The 12,923-nt window shown below is 40.8% G+C and overlaps 1 protein-coding gene across 1 annotated transcript in view; it reads right to left on the bottom strand.

Annotated features, from left to right (window-relative positions):
- Window positions 1-12,923, bottom strand: part of LOC141559139 (KRAB domain-containing protein 5-like) — a 129,243-nt gene that overhangs the window by 17,304 nt on the left and 99,016 nt on the right. The window lies entirely within an intron of this gene.

The raw sequence follows: 12,923 nt of genomic DNA on the forward strand, positions 1-12,923 counted from the left end.
ATCTGAAAAAATAACCAACAACAAACAATAAAATAAACACTATACACACATCTATATTAACATCCCTTTCCCTTCATCACCAGAACAGAATCTCAGTTATTTTCTATTTCCCCAGGCAGAGAGAAAAATCTTTTTTTCTTTTTTTATTAAAACTTTTTTATTTTCAAAATATATGTATAGATAATTTCCAACACTGACCCTTGTAAAACCTTGTGTTTCAAAGTTTTTCTCTCTTCCTTCCCCAACCCTCCCTCCCCTATATGGCAAATAATCCAATATATGTTAAAAATGTGCAATTCTTCTATATATACTTCCACAATTTTCATGTTGCACAAGAAAAACCAAATCAAAAAGGAAAAAAAAAGAGAAAGAAAAGAAATTGCAAATAAACTACAACAAAAATTGGTTAAATACTATGTTGTGATGCATACTCTTTCCCCATATTCCTCTCTCTACTACAAAGAGACCTGCTACAAATTTTTTTTTGCACATGTGGGTCCTTTTCCATCCTTTATGATCTCTTTGGGATACAAGCTCAGTAGAGACACTGATAAATCAAAGGGTATGAACAGTTTGGTAGCCCTTTGGCCATAGTTCTATATTGGCTCTCCAGAATGGTTCCACCAACAATGTATCAGTGTCCTAGTTTTCCCACATCCCCTCCAACATTCATGATTATCTTTTCTTATCATCTTAGCCAATCTGAATGATATGCAGTGGTACCTCAGAGTTGCCTCAGAAGCATTTCTCTGATAAATAGTGATTTAGAGCATTTTTTCATATGACTAGAAATGGTTTTAATTTCTTCATCTGAACACTGTTTGTTCATATCCTTTAATCATTTGTCAATTGGAGAAGAGCTTGAATTCTATAAATCTGAGGCAATTCAAAGAGAAAAATCTTAAATGGGCAGAATCAATCACTTAAAAATCCCATTAGCTCACATCTCAAGAGAAATTTAATTTCTAATGAGCTTCATGCACAAATACACTGGATTCTCACGATAAACCTGTGACAACACAGAAAATATCTTCATTCTCACTATGTACCCAACTGAGCTACCAGCTCAGAGGGATTGAATGACTTGAGCCAAATCCCAGCAGTTGTGACTGGAATTTACTGTGAATGGGCATGCTCTGCCTACAGTATTTGACAAATTATCTCCACTCTCACTTTTTCCCCTCTCATTGTCTGTACTTTCAGATGATCACTTTCAATTTTTTTTCTCTGATCCATTATGTGAATTCTAATATTGTTGGTTTTAAAAAATTTATTTATTTGTTCTGATGTTTTACTTCTTTGAGATGCTCATTGCTTATTTCTTTTTAAAAATTTATTATCAGAGTCAGCTAGGTGGCACAGTGGATAGAGACCAGCCCTGAAGTCAGGAGGAGTTCAAATCTGATCTCAGACACTTAACACTTCCTAGCTGTGTGACGCTAGGCAAGTCACTTAACCCCAATTGCCTCAGGGGGAAAAATTATCATCACATTCTACTGCACATGCTTTTTTTTAACAAACATAATAATTTTTTTAAAATGCAGAAAATCATCCACATCTGAAAATATGTTAACTGAGTTAATCATCCTATGGCATAGAAGAGCAGAGCTTGCTATTGCACCCTTAGCCTTTAGAAGTTCAAAAAACCCCTTGAAAGATTGAGATAATGATCCAAGAGATTTGATTTAAAAATTTGCCAGTACTGTATTATGTAGTAAATTATTGTCTGAGACAATATCTTATATCTACCTTAACAACTATTCTGCTCAGTGATTTCAAATGATCATGATCAGGAACATGCAGATTTTGGGATTCATGCGGTGCTTCCATCAAACTCTAAAGGCTTCTAAGTGCATATATTCTTTCAGAGTCTCAATTTGACACCGAATCATTTCCAAAATTCCAGGAAGTTTGGATATACATGTACAGGCCTGCAAAGACCCTCAGTGGCTTTCTTCCTGCACCAGAGCAGTTCTCTCATTCCTGGGTTACCTAGTGATCACAGCTCATCAAACCTGTAATCACCAGATCAAGATATCATCTGGTTCTGCACTCTTGGCTGCCAGCACTGTGGCAAGAGTTTTAGCAAGAGAAGCTACTTTACTGGTGCTAGAAAAACAAGTATTTGAAGATATTCTATCCTTTTAAGGTTGATTTTTGTATTAAACTTATGTTTTTTAAAAAACATAAAGTAATATTTAAAATTGACTTTCGAGTACATTTGTTATTTAATGCAATGTTTGTCTTGAGCTAATGGAAATATAACTCTTTTTATACTAATTAGCAAAGTAACTTTAAAGATAAAGAAAATCACACACTAAAAACTACAACAGAGCAAATGGATACTAATTATTTTGTGAGACAACAAGAATCAAACTAAAAAGAATGGGAACCCAGAAGAAAATGTGAAATACCTTATTGGCAAAACAACCAATCTAGAAAGTAAATCCAGAAGAGAGACCTTTTAACATTTTTTGGCCTGCCTGAAGGGCATGACCCAAAAAAGAACCTGGATAGAATTCCACAAGAGGTCATTAAGGATAACTGCCCCAGTATTTTAGAAACAGAAGGGAAAATGGTCATTGAAAGAATCCATAGATCACCTCTTGAAAGAGATCCCACAAGGATAACCCCAAGGAACATTGTTGTGAAACAATAAAACTATAATCTCAAGTTAAAAATACTGCAAGATGCCAGACTAAAAAAATTCAAATGTCAAGGAGCAACAGTCTGGATAACCCAGGATCTGGCAGCTTCTATAATAAAGGATCAGAGGGTTTGGTATACTATATTCCGAAAGGCAAATGGCTTGGGGTTAAAACCAAGAATTAACTATCCAGCAAGAGTAAGCATCATCTTTCAAGGGAGGAGACGCCGCTTCAATAAAGTCATGGACTTTTAATCATTTCTGTTGAAAGAACCAGAACTAAACAGAAAATTTGATCTACAAAGCTAGAAAAAGAACAAATTTAAAATCCCCAATTAAATACTAGATTAAAAATTTTGAAACTCAAAGGAAGCATTCATAAAATAGAAACCAGGAAAACTAATGAATTAATAAACAAAAGTTTTGTGAAGTTGGTTTTGTGAAAAAACTAACAAAATAGATCAACCTTTGGCTAATTTGATGAAAAAAAGGAAAGAAAAAAACCAAATCACCAGCATCAAAAATGAAAGGGCTGAATTTACCACTAATGAAAAAGAAATGAAAGCTATAATTAGGAGCTATTTTGCCCAGCTTTATGGCAGCAAGTCTAACAATCCAACTGAAATGGAGGAATGTTTACAAAAAAAAATGCAAATTGCCCAGGTTATTAGAAGAGGAAAGAAAATATTTAAATAGTCCCATTTTAGAAAAATAAATTGAACAAGACATTAATGAATTCCCAAATGAAAAAATCTCCAGGGTCAGTTGGATTCACAAGTGAATTCTCCCAATCATTTAAAGAAAAATAAATTCTAATACTATGTCAACTATTTGAAAAAATAGGTAAAGGAATACTGCACCCCTTGAACTATGGGAAATGAGTGTGGACCACAACACAGCATTTCCATTCCTGCTTTTATTGTCTGCTTGCATTTTTGTTTTCCTTCTCAGGTTATTTTTACCTTCTTCCTAAATCTGATTTTTCTTGTGTAGAAAGATAACTGTGTAAATCTCTCTCTCTCTCTCTCTCTCTCTCTCTCTCTCTCTCTCTCTCTCTCTCTCTCTCTCTCTCTCTCTGTATATATATATATATATATATATATATATATATATATACACACACACACACACACACACACATATATTATGTTTAACACATACTTTAGCATATTTAACGTGTATTGGACTACCTGCTATCTAGGGGAGGGAGTTGGGGGAAGGAGAGGAAAAGTTGGAACAGAAGGTTTTGCAAGGGTCAATGTTGAAAAATTACCCATCCATATGTTTTGTAAACAAAAAGATATAATTGAAAAAAAAAAAAAGAGTACTGCCAAATTCCTTGCATGTCATAATTATGGCACTGATACCTAAACCAGGAAGGGCTAAAATGGAGAAAGAAAATTACAAACCAATCTCCCTGATGAATATGGATGCAGAAATTTTAAATAAAATATTAGCAAAAGGATTATAGCAACTTATCAGCAGGATAATACACTATGACCAGGTGGGATTTATACCAGAAATGTAGGGCTGGCTCAGTGTCACAAAAACATATAATAACTGAACATATCAATAACAAAATGAACCAAAATTATATAATAATCTCAATAGATGCAGAAAAACCTTTTAACAAAATACAGCACCCATTTCTGTTAAAAAACAAAAACAAAAACTAGAGAGCATAAGGATAAAGAGAACTTTGCTAAAAATAATAAACTGTACCTATAGCAATAAACCTATAGCAAGCATTATTTGTAATGGAGAGAAGCTGGACATATTCCCAATAAAATCAAAGGTAAAACAAGAATGCCCATTATCACAATTATTCAACATCATTCTAGACATGTTAGCTTCAGCCATAAGAAAAGAAAAAGAAATTTTTAATTTCTTTTAAAGAATAGGCAATGAGAAAATAAAACTGTTCCTTGCAGAATATATGATGAGATACTTCAAGAATTCTAGAAAAACATCCAAAACCCTACTGGAAACAATTCACAGTTGCAGCATGTAAAATAAACTCACAGAAATCATCAGCATTTCTATATATTTTATATATTACTGACCCATTAGCAAGAGATAGAAAGAGAAATTCCATTGAAAATAATTGGACACACAAAAAAAATTTGGGGGGGGGGTCTTACCTGCTAAGACAAACCCAAGAACCATATGAACACATACAAAACACTTCTCACACAAAGAAAATCAGACCTAAACAATTAGAAAAATATTAATTGTTTACGGATAGGCCAAGCTAATACAGTAAAAATCACAATTCTGCCTAAATTGATCTACTTGTTCAGTGCCAAACATACAACTGCCAAAACATTATTTTAGAGAACTAGAAAAAATAACAAAATTCATCTGAAAAAAGAAAAGGAAAAAATATGAAGGAAATAATGAAAAAAAAAATGCAAAGGATGGTGGCTTAGCAGTACCAATCCTAAAACTATGTTGTAAAACAGCAGTAATCAAAGCATTTGGTACTGACTAAGAAATAGAGTAGTGGATCAGTGGAATAGATTAGATACATAGAACACAATAATCAAGGCCTATAGCAATCAAGTATTTTATAAACTCCCAAACTCCAGGTTCTGGAAATAAGAACTCACTATCTGACAGAAATTGCTGGGAAAACTGAAAAATAACAAGTCAGAAATTCACCATAAACTTAACAAAATAAGGTTGAAATGGACACATAATCTGGGCATAAAAGATGATAATATAAATAAATTAGGAGGACAAGAGAATTTATCTATCAGATGTTTGAAGAAGGGAGGAATTTATGACCAAAGAAGAACTAGAGAACATTATCAAAGGCAAAATGGACAACTTTGATTACATTAAATTAAAAAGGTTTTGCACAAACAAAACCACCAGAAACAAGATTAAGAGAGAAGTAGAAAGCTGGGAAAAAATCTTTACAACCAGTATATCTGATATATATTTCATTTCTAAAATATATAAAGAACTGTGTCACATTTATAAGAATACAAGTCATTCCCCAATTGATACATGGTCAAAGGATATGACCAGACAAGTTTCACATGACAAAATGAAAGCCATTTATAGTTATATGAAAAAATGCTCTAAATCACTATGGATAACAGAAATGCAAATTAAAACAATGCCGAGATACCACTTCACACCTCTCAGATTGACTAAGATGATAGGAAAAGGTAATGATAAATGATGGAGGGGATGTGGAAAAAGTAAGACATTAATGCATCGCTGGAGTTGTGAAATGATCTAACCTTTCTGAAGAGCAATCTGGCACTATGTCCAAAGAGCTATTAAAGAGTGCCTTCCTTTAGATCCAGCAGTGTTGGGGTCTCAATCACAAAGAGATCATAAAACAGGGTGTTGTGATAAAGGAGCTGCTGGAGGTCTAACTCAGACCTGTAGAATGGATCTTTTCATGTGAGAGAATGATGATATAAGGAGACTGAGAGGCAGTAGTGTTCTCTGACCTCTCCACTCTATCCTCTTCCCTTTTGCCTCCAATTTATTTCATTCCCAATCCACAAGGAACATCTCTGAAGGCTGCTTTGCAACTGCTTAAAGTTTATGATTCACAGCTGTGGAGGCTTCTGAAGAATTGACCTGCCCCTTCACCTAGACCTGGTCCTTAACAATAGGGAAAAGGACCCACCGTGGGCAAAAATGTTTGCAGCAACTCTTTTTGTGATAGATAAGAATTGGAAAAGGTTTGGATGCCCATCAGCTAGGGAATGGCTGAACAAGTTGTGGTACATGAAGGTAATGGAATATTATTGTTCTATAAGAAATAATGAACAAGCTGATTATAGAAAGGCCTGGAAAGATTTACATGAACTGATGCTGAGCGAAACAAGCACAAACAGGAATACTTTGTGCACAATAAGAGCAAGAATGTGTGAAGATCAATTAGGAAAGACTTGGTTCTTATCAGTAGTTCAGTGATCCCAAGCATCCAGAAAAAGAAAAAAGAGACTGAAGTAAATCAACATATATTATGTTCACTTCTTTTTTCTGAAGTCAGAGGAGGAGGAGGAGACCCCTGCCCCGGGCAGCGCGCGGAAGCAGCCAGGGTGGGGGGCGCGGGCTCCGACCTGCCTGAGGGCTGCAAGCACGGTTCTGCCTTCACAAGACAAAGCGATCGGAGCTCCCCGGGAAGGGAGGACGAGCCGAGGGCCTGGCAGCAGATCGCAGCTCCAAGACTTCCGGCTTTCCGCCAACCTACTCCGGGAGGGTCTTCTTGGTCCTCAGAGAACCGTCCCGTCCGACTCCCGGGAGAATTGAGCATCTCTTGCTCTCCCCGGCGGGGCCAGAACTGCAGGCTCCGTCCCCTGCCCAATGGGCTTTTCCGCTCCCAACTTCTCCCAGCCCCGCCCACTTCCGCCCACGCCTCCTTTCCCAATCTTCTCCGTCCTCCCAGTTTTGCTTCTTTAAGTCCTCCTTGGATCTCTCCCCGCCCACCCCCAACCCTTCCACCCCACTCCCATTCCCCCTCCCCCCTCCAGTAGCTCTCTGTGGGTCACCGACCCATCCGCATTTGAGTTTTTACACTTGGCCAACTTTGAGCTCCTGTTTTCCCACTTGTTTTTTTTATCTTTCTCGTCACCTTACAAGCTTTTTTATGGTCTACTTCTTTTTTTGGGGGGGGGGGTGAGTCTGTGTGAGTGTCTCTGTGTGTTTGTGTTTGTCTCTGTGCGTGTTTTTCCTTTCTATATCCTAAAATTCATTAAGCTGGGCTGTGATCCTGGGCTAGGAGGACCTTCCCAAGCTTCTTGCCATGGGGTTGGGGGCCTGGCTGCTGCCCGTCGGGGCTGGGGCTCTCCGCCCTGCTTTGCCGGGGCGCACCCTGCTCCTTCCTGGCCTGGGGGCCGCCTGTGCTGGACTGTACTCTCCCTCGTCCTCAGTGAGCCTGCTCTTTCCTGCTAAAAGATGGGAAAATGGTTCACCTTGTCCTTTTGTTGGTTCTTCTGCCGCGGGATTCATTTTGAGTGTTATTTTATAGTTGGACGTGAGTCAGAGATCCTGCCATGCTCTCCCATGTTAGCTCCCCTGGGCTGTACTTTCTTCTGAGAGGGGAGCAAGTTCTGGAGCCCACACTGGGAGGGGAGGACAGAGGAAGGACGGGGCTTTGGAGAGGTCTGGGTAGAGTACAGGAAGTGAGGAAGTCATAGAGAAGGAGGGATGAAAGTTTGACTGTTAGTAATCAGAGTTTCAGGATAAAGGGAGAGAATCAAATATGAGGGAATGGGAATGAGCACCAAGAAGCAGCAGTGGGGGGAGGGGGGATGATCATTGAGGGAGGCAGATTATTACTGCTCAGTGCCCTCCATCAACCTGCAACCAGGTGGCAGGTGGTAGGAAGTATCAGGGAGTCTGCTACCCAGCAGGCAGAGTTATATTCTCTGCAGAAGGGAAACCTGTGGGGTCCAGTATTATCCTCCTAAAGGAATTTGGAGGCTCCCCCAAACTAAGGGGCAGCCCTTCACCAAGGGGGCCTATGGATCCTGAAAAAGGAGGTCAGGAGCTCTATTATGATTATAAAAGTCCTTTAATATCATATGTATTACTCTCACAGGGACACTGTGCGGTAACCCCCAGATAATTCAGTAAATGGCCAGAAACACCATCAATAAGTCCCATTCTAATTATAGAAGTATGATAGAGGAATAAGTTTGAAAGTCTCTTTGCATACATGAACACAATTTTGGCTAAAGTTTGGATTTTCTGCTCAGGACTGATGCTCCTTCTAGAACCTGTATGCAGGGCTTTTGTTTTTATGCTTTCATAAAACACTTATATTCAAAAGGAATTGTCCTCTCAACACCACCGAGGAATCACTTTATGACAAGGAAATTTATCTTCTCTATGTGAATCTGTTCTGATTCAATTGGAGAACATCTGTTTTTATCCAAATCAGCCTAGATGATGTCCTTCTTGGAAATACTGTCTCTAAGGATTTTGGGGGCAATTAGGGAAATTTGTTTTCTGTCAGTTATTTCTGCAAGATCCAGATAGAATCAACATTTTCAGGATGAAAATAGGGGCTACCAGCTCACATTTCAGAGTTTGAACCAATCATGTTGTCTCTGCCTCCCTGATGTTCTCCATCCTTTAACCAATTAAATTGTTTTCTCCACTGACCAACTCCAGTTTGGTGATCTGTCTTTAAAATGGGGAACAAGGCTGTTCATCCTCCAGGTCTTTAGCTCCATGTGGAAGTCATTGGTCCTCTTTACTCTTAAATTCAGGAACTTAAGAAGCTGCTTAGAGCTTTGTGCCTCACTTGATTTGGTTTTACTCCTGACAGTCAGACCTGGTGGACTTTAGGCTCCTTGTGCAACCTGTCCTAGAGGAAAGCTGAAGTTTCTAGAATCTGCATGGAAGCCACTGTCATCCAATTAAACTTGTTTGTCTTCAAGCCATCTCACCATTTGCATCTTCCTTGTTGAGTCATTTCTTGTTGATGACCAGCAACAAGCAGAGCTCCTAAAAGTGAATGCAGGGGTCACCAGACGGTCTGGGCAGCTGTGGATGGATGTGCAGCAGGCTCACCCCCTTCCCCAACAGGGTGGAGAACAGGACTTATTGACCTGTTAGATCAAACAAGTGCTGCTAGCACAAAGAGGGAATAAACCTGGAAGTTCCCTATGTGAACTTGTAAGCACCAGGAAACCGCGTCTGATGTAAGTTCAACACAACTTTGGTGACGAATGCATGGAACAGGAGCAAAGCATCCGGGACCAGACAATTTATGTTGTGGCACATAGTTACTGTTTAACAGTAATGTCCAGCTACAATGTAACAACGGATATACATTAGGCAACTTAGAAAGCCCTGGTTATTACAACACCAGCCTACGCCATGCTGAACACAGAGAAGGGCAAGCCAGCTTGGGCTCTACCTTGCCAATACTTAGGATCACCGGGTTTAGAATGAAAAGTTCTTCCCCTTGAATCTGGTTTTATCCTGCTCTCGCCGGGGTCTTCTCTTCTCAAATGCAGCCGAGTCACCCGAAAAGGAGTTAACTAGCGGGGTTGTTTAATTTTCCCCTTGTATGCCCTATATTATTTTTTGTTTTTGAAAGAAAGGTGGTTTGAAAAACAAGGGACAAGAAAGATTGATTTGCAAAAGCAATTGACAGTTTGACTGGAACATCCAGTTAGAATATCCCAAGCTAAAGTATTGGTTTTTAAAATAAGGTGTTTTTTTTTTTTTTTTTTTTTTTCCATTTGTTGTGTAAACTCGCCTGTAAATTACATGAGGTTCGATCCATTTTGCCGATGGGCTGGGTTTCGTCTTCTAGGCTTGCCTTGTGAAAACTGTGAAATTGCTAATAAAGTTATTTGGGCTTCTTGTTATTGTAATGCCGGAGAAACTGAGGCAAGATAGAGATTAGAGAACAATTTAATATTTTATTTGAAAGGGAGAGATTTACTGGGACCAAATGGATCCATGGTTTGGTCCCAGGGCTGAATGAGACTATTGTCTCCAAGAACCCAGCAGTGAAAGTGGGATGCAAGATTCTTTTATGGGGGAACAGGAACCATGACATAATTCTCATAGGCACCTGGATGGGGATGATCTAATGGGGAGAAGCACTGGAAAGGCTCCTGATATTGTAATGGTTCTAAATGAGTTAAAGACCTTTATCCCAACAAACATTCAGAGGGAATGATTATAGCCTGAGGTCTTGGGGCAGGGTGACTGAGGGTGGGACAATTAGGGAACCTGGGTCAGGACATTACAAGGGAACAGTGTGGCACATTGTAATATTTTTTTAAATTTTTTTTTATTATATATATATATATATATATATAAATTTTTTTTATAATATTATCCCTTGTATTCATTTTTCCAAATTACCCCCCCTCCCTCTATTCCCTCCCCCCGACGACAGGCAATACCATACATTTTACATGTGTTACAATATAGTCTAAGTACAATACATGTGTGTGAATATCATTTTCTTGTTGCACAATAAACATTAGAATCCGAAGGTACATGCAACCTGGGCAGACAGATATTAGTGCTAACAATTTACATTCACTTCCCAGTGTTTCTTCTCTGGTGTAGTTATTTCTGTCCATCATTGATCAACTGGAAGTGAGTTGGATCTTCTTTATGTTGAAGATTTCCACTCCCATCAGAATACATCCTCATACAGTATTGTTGTTGAAGTGTACAGTGATCTTCTGGTTCTGCTCATTTCACTCAGCATCAGTTGATTTAAGTCTCTCCAGGCCTCTCTGTATTCCTCCTGCTGGTCATTTCTTACAGAGCAATAATATTCCATAACCTTCATATACCACAATTTACCCAACCATTCTCCAACCGATGGACATCCATTCATCTTCCAGTTTCTAGCGACAACAAAAAGAGCTGCCACAAACATTTTGGCACATATATGACTCTTTCCGCTCTTTAGTATTTCTTTGGGATATAATCCCAGTAGTAGCGCTGCTGGGTCAAAGGGTATGCACAGTTTGATAACTTTTTGGGCATAATTCCAGATTGCTCTCCAGAATGGCTGGATTCTTTCGCAACTCCACCAGCAATGTATTAGTGTCCCAATTTCCCCACATCCCCTCCAACATTTATCATTATTTGTTCCTGTCATCTTAGCCAATCTGACAGGTGTGTAGTGGTATCTCAGAGTGGTCTTAATTTGCATTTCTCTGATCAGTAGTGATTTGGAACACTCTTTCATGTGAGTGGATATAGTTTCAATTTCTTCCTCTGAGAATTGTCTGTTCATATCCTTCGACCATTTATCAATTGGAGAATGGTTTGGTTTCTTATAAATCAGGGTCAGTTCTCTATATATTTTGGAAATGAGACCTTTGTCAGAACCTTTGTTTTTAAAAATATTTTCCCAATTTGTTACTTCCCTTCTAATCTTGTTTGCATTAGTATTATTTGTACAGAAACTTTTTAGTTTGATGTAATCAAAATCTTCTATTTTGTGATCAATAATGATCTCTAGTTCTCCTCTGGTCATAAATTCCTTCCTCCTCCACAAGTCTGAGAGGTAGATTATCCTCTGTTCCTCTAATCTATTTATTATCTCCCTCTTTATGCCTAAATCATGGACCCATTTTGATCTTATCTTGGTATATGGTGTTAAGTGTGGCACATTGTAATATTGAAACCTAAAATTGTTAAGGATTATTGATGGGCCAGAGTGTTGGAAAAAGGGAGGCGCCACGTATAGAGTGGGAGAGCAGAGAAAGGGGCTTTAATAACGATGGGAAATTCCCCTAAGGGACTTGTCATTTGTCAGAAAGGAAACAGCCCAAGATGAAAGCACTTAGCACCCTGAGAGCTGGCTTTAAGGAATAGTGGGGTCGGGAAGCACGGGGAGTTAGGGGAGACAGCAGGAGACAGTGCCGTGGAGGGCAGACCAAAGAAGGCAGTGGCCTGGGGCGCCCCATCCGGAGACCTGATGGGGAGGATTGGACAAGGCAGGGATTGCGGGCAGGGCTCGGCAGGGTGAGACTGTTGGGCCTCTCTGGAGGTGGGGTCTCCGGGGTTTGCCAGGGCTTGGATTTCGGGCTGGACCACCTCCCGGGGGGGGGGGGGACCATGGAGCTGAGCTGATTTCTACCTATGGCTTCTCCCTGCCTGTGGGACTCTAAGGTGGCGTCGGACAGGCGGGAGAGGGGACCCTGCCCCTGCTCTGCAGGCGCTTTGTGAACTTGCCGGCTTGGGTTCCGGGTCCGGAGTTCCAGTCTCTTCTCCTTCACTTTCTGAAGGTTTTTGCCTGGGATTTGGGGAAGTCCGTCTGAAGTGGGGATTGCAAACTGAATGCTCATTATTGCGGGATCGGTTGGCTCGGGAAGGCGAAGCCTTCACTTCTCTTCCCTCCCGGGAGGGGCTCCGGGGAGGGAGGGGCTCCAGGGAGGGAGGGGCTCCGGGGAGGACTGGAAGAGGGGCTCCAGGGAGGGAGGGGCTCCGGGGAGGACTGGGAGAGGGGCTCCGGGGAGGGAGGGGCTCCGGGGAGGACTGGGAGAGGGGCTCCGGGGAGGACTGGGAGAGGGGCTCCGGGGAGGACTGGGAGAGGGGCTCCGGGGAGGGAGGGGCTCCGGGGAGGACTGGGAGAGGGGCTCCGGGGAGGGAGGGGCTCCGGGGAGGACTGGGAGAGGGGCTCCGGGGAGGGAGGGGCTCCGGGGAGGACTGGGAGAGGGGCTCCGGGGAGGGAGGGGCTCCGGGGAGGACTGGGAGAGGGGCTCCGGGGAGGGAGGGGCTCCGGAGAGGGAGGGGCTCCGGGGAGGGAGGGGCTCCA

This window comes from Sminthopsis crassicaudata, chromosome 2 (genome assembly GCF_048593235.1).
Source record: "Sminthopsis crassicaudata isolate SCR6 chromosome 2, ASM4859323v1, whole genome shotgun sequence".
Taxonomy (NCBI): Eukaryota; Metazoa; Chordata; class Mammalia; order Dasyuromorphia; family Dasyuridae; genus Sminthopsis; species Sminthopsis crassicaudata.